The sequence below is a fragment of the Hypomesus transpacificus genome, chromosome 12 (assembly GCF_021917145.1).
Source record: "Hypomesus transpacificus isolate Combined female chromosome 12, fHypTra1, whole genome shotgun sequence".
Lineage (NCBI taxonomy): Eukaryota > Metazoa > Chordata > Actinopteri > Osmeriformes > Osmeridae > Hypomesus > Hypomesus transpacificus.
Genome location: NC_061071.1, coordinates 4,317,876 through 4,322,421, shown reverse-complemented (window position 1 = coordinate 4,322,421; position 4,546 = coordinate 4,317,876).

Sequence of the window (4,546 nt, the reverse complement as noted above, 5' to 3'; positions counted from 1 at the left end):
CATGTGTAGTCTCACGCATGCACAAGTTAACTTGCAGCGGCAAAATACATAAAAACGCAGGGCAGACACAACCTCAAACATGACAGTGCAGAAAAGCATCTGTTACGTATAACTCAACATTGTTGATCCGTTAAACATCATTTCAATACTGCATGTTACCAACATTTCAGTACTTTACTTAAGGTTAAACGTAATTAGATTCCTCCGGTAGGAGGGAACCTATTGTTATTGTTGGTATTCTTATTATTAGGTTCCTCCGGTAGGAGGGAACCTATTGTTATTGTTGGTATTCTTATTATTAGGTTCCTCCGGTAGGAGAGAACCTATTGTTATTGTTGGTATTCTTATTATTATTTTTCTTCTCCTTGCGCCCCAATATCTCAAAAAGTCCCTTGTCATAAATTTTCTAATTTGGCACATTGATACTACATCCAAGTGGGTACCCCCAGACACATATGGGCCATATTGGACAATAGGGGGCGCCACAGGCCACGCCCAAAAGTCAGATTTTCAAAGTGATGGCATTTCCACCCCATTACTCCAATTCTTCTGAAACTTGGTGTGCATGCCTCATTTTTCATGAGGAACAAAAAAGCCTCAAGGACCCATAAGGTCCGCCATGATGGATTTTCCTGTACAGTGATAATTTGGGAAAACATTCAAAATTCCTCTTCTCTTGAACCAAAGGTCTAATTGACTTGTTATTTGGTACATATATGTATCATTGACTTGTTTAAAAATGTTACTTATGGCAATTGAATCAAGTACAAAATGGCTGAAATGGGTGTATTTATGTAAATGTACACATTGCCTCAATATGTTTGCGTCACTAAAACAAATGTATTTTTGAAGGATGGTTCAAACCTAATAGGCTTTAAGGTGACATGCCTTTGAAGTACCATGCAAAGTTTCACCTTGATATGTCAAAATATGACATATTACAGCTGTTTGAAATTGGACCAAATCTGACAATGCTTGCCATTGGAGAAACAGCTTTTTTGATTATCTTTATTGAACTTTGTGTATTCCATGCCTGGGAATGGCTCAATTGGCTGAGATGTTGTGCTGGTAAGCAAAGGGTTGTAGGTTCAAAACCAATCAGAGGCATAGTTTTTTATTTTTTATTCTGACAAAATGGTTTCTAGTCTTCAGATAAATCCTCCGGTTGTAAAACATAGCAATGCGTGTTTATTTGAGCCCATCACAACACTCCAATCATCTGTTTAGCGAGACTGTGTAAACCACTACAAAACAAGTCAGGTTCACCACAGTAGCTAGCTACTGGAGGTCAGATGGCTGAGCCGTTAGGGAGTCGGGCTATTAATCAGAAGGTTGTTGGTTCGATTCCCGCCCGTGCCAAATGACGTTGTGTCCTTGGGCAAGGCACTTCATCCTGCTTGCCTCGGGGAGAATATCCCTGTACTTACTGTAAGTCGCTCTGGATAAGAGCGTCTGCTAAAATGACTAAATGTACTTGTAGTCTACGCATGGTAGAGATAACGCTAATGGTTATCTCTAATGAAGTAAATTGATTGTTCAGGTGGATTCCTTGTCTGTTGCACAAATTCATTTCAGTAACCTAAGCCAGGACACATCCCCACTGATGCTAGGCATGGTTTGAAATTCCCTTCCATGACAAGTTATGGCACTCCAAACAACCTTTTAAAAAAACTATAAGTAAGTTATTCTTTACAGCAGCAACCCAGTCATCCCGTTGTCCCATTTTCATAGGAAATGTACAAGCAGTTTCAACTTTGGCTGAATCTAACAACGCTTACCACAGGAGACACAGCTTACTTTTTAATACAGTTACTGAACATAACACTATTCAACACTGAGAATAGCTCATTGGGCTGGGATGGTGACCTGTAAAGTATAAGGTAGTAGGTTGGAATCCAGCCATTATCTTTTGGCCTGTCATCATTTTGATTATCTGTTTAGTTCAATAGGATGACATCAGTCTGAAATACCATGCACAATTTCATGCAATTTAACCTTGAAATGTCAACCGTTTCTTAACCTTTGTCCCAAAGCTGACCAAAGCTAATACTCTGCCCTTTCTATTCATACGATCTCAACAGTTGGTGTGTAGCAGAGAGGATAGAGAGACTGACTTGTAACTATGCTCATGAGTTCAAATCCCCATTCAGCCTGTTGTTGGCCAAACATTAAGTAGTTTTGCTCTTTTGTTATCCAACTCTCGATCTTCTAAAGTGTACGTTTATAATATTTTGCAGAGGAACCTGCATCGCTGCTTGCAGCTATATTTATTAGGGTTCCTCCGTCAGGAGGACCCTATTGTGTTTGTTGGTATTATTATTATTATTATTATTATTCTAGTAATTTATCTCATGAACACATTGGTAAAAAGTTTTGAAATTTGGCATATTGATACAACATGCCACAACTACGGCCCAAACACAGACTGGCCCACATCAGATCATAGGGGGCGCCACAGGCCACGCCCAAAAGTCAAATTTTCAAAGTGATTGCATTTCCACCCCATTGCTCCAATTCTTCTGAAACTTGGTGTGCATGCCTCATTTTTCATGAGGAACAAAAAAGCCTCAAAGACCCATAAGGTCCGCCATGATGGATTTTCCTGTACAGTGATAATTTTGGAAAACCTTCAAAATTCCTCTTCTCTTGAACCAAAGGTCTAATTGACTTGAAATTTGGTACAGATATGTATCATTGACGTATTGAGAAATGTTACTTAAGGCAATTGAATCAAGTACAAAATGGCTGAAAGGGGTGTATCTATGTAAATGTCCACATTGCTTCAATATGTTTGTGTCACTAAATCAAATGTATTTTTGAAGGATGGTTCAAACCTAATAGGCTTTAAGGTGATATGCCTCTGAAGTACCATGCAAAGTTTTACCTTGATATGTCAAAATATGACTGAATTACAGCTGTTTGAACTTGGACCAAATCTGACAATGCTTGCCATTGGAGAAACAGCTTTTTTTTGTTCAGTAACTGAACATGCCAAAACTCAACACTGAGAATAGCTCAACGAGCTGGAACGGTGACCTGCAAAGTACAAGGTCGTAGGTTCAAATCCAGCAACACTGAATCTGTCTTAAATTTGATTACATGTTTAGTTAAACAGGATGACATCGTTCTGAAGTACCATGCGCAATTTCACCTTGATATGTCAAAAAATCATTGAATTACAGCTGTTTAAGCTTTGGCCGAATCGAACAAGCCATGCTACAGGATATACATCTTTATTTGGGGGGGACAGAAACTGATATGAATTTCTCAGCCTTGCGGGTAGCTCAATGGGTTGAAGCGTTGTACTGCAAAGCATAATGCCACAGGTTCGAATCCAGGCACAGTCTTTTGGCCTGTCATAATTTTGATTACTTGTTTAGTTAAACAGGCAGACATCATTCTGAAATACCATGCACAATTTCATGCAATTTAACCTTGAAATGTCAAACTTTTCTTAACCTTTGTCCCAAAGCTGACAAAAAACTAATACTCATATCACGCAGTCGGAGCACAGCCAGATAATCAGCGTCAGCACCCTTGGGTACCCAGCATGCAGTGCGGCATGTCCAAAAATGCAAAGACTTGTGGAAAATAGTTTGGTTACAACAGCCTTGCGAGGGATTTCACTTGTTGTGTTTGTTCATTTAGATGTTTGTAATGTTTTTGTTGGTTAGTTAATATAATCTTGTTGGTCACCCTGATTGTGTATGTTGTATAGTTTAATTGGACTAGAGAGTCGGCTGCTGAACAGCTACAAGGTCTTCTTGCAAGAAGCTGAATATGAACGCTGTCTTGCCCAGTTGACCACATAATTTCAGTTAGTTGTGCATTGACTGAGAATCTGGAATCAATGGTGGCCAAACATGAAGTCGTTATGCTCTCTTGTTGTCAAAAGTCTCGATCTTGTGCAGTGTGTATGTTTATAATATTTTGCGATTTTGCGGAGGAACCCGCATCGCTGCTTGCAGCTATATTTATTATTTTTCTTCACCTTGCGCCCCAATATCTCAAAAAGTCCCTTGTCATAAATGTTCTAATTTGGCACATTGATACTACATCCAAGTGGGTACCCCCACACCAAATATGGGCCACATCGGACCATAGGGGGCGCCACAGGCCACGCCCAAAAGTCACATTTTCAAAGTGATTGCATTTCCACCCCATTGCTCCAATTCTTCTGAAACTTGGTGTGCATGCCTCATTTTTCATGAGGAACAAAAAAGCCTCAAAGACCCATAAGGTCCACCATGATGGATTTTCCTGTACAGTGATAATTTTGGAAAACCTTCAAAATTCCTCTTCTCTTGAACCAAAGGTCTAATTGACTTGAAATTTGGTACAGATATGTATCATTGACGTATTGAGAAATGTTACTTAAGGCAATTGAATCAAGTACAAAATGGCTGAAAGGGGTGTATCTATGTAAATGTCCACATTGCTTCAATATGTTTGTGTCACTAAATCAAATGTATTTTTAAAGGATGGTTCAAACCTAATAGGCTTTAAGGTGATATGCCTCTGAAGTACCATGCAAAGTTTTACCTTG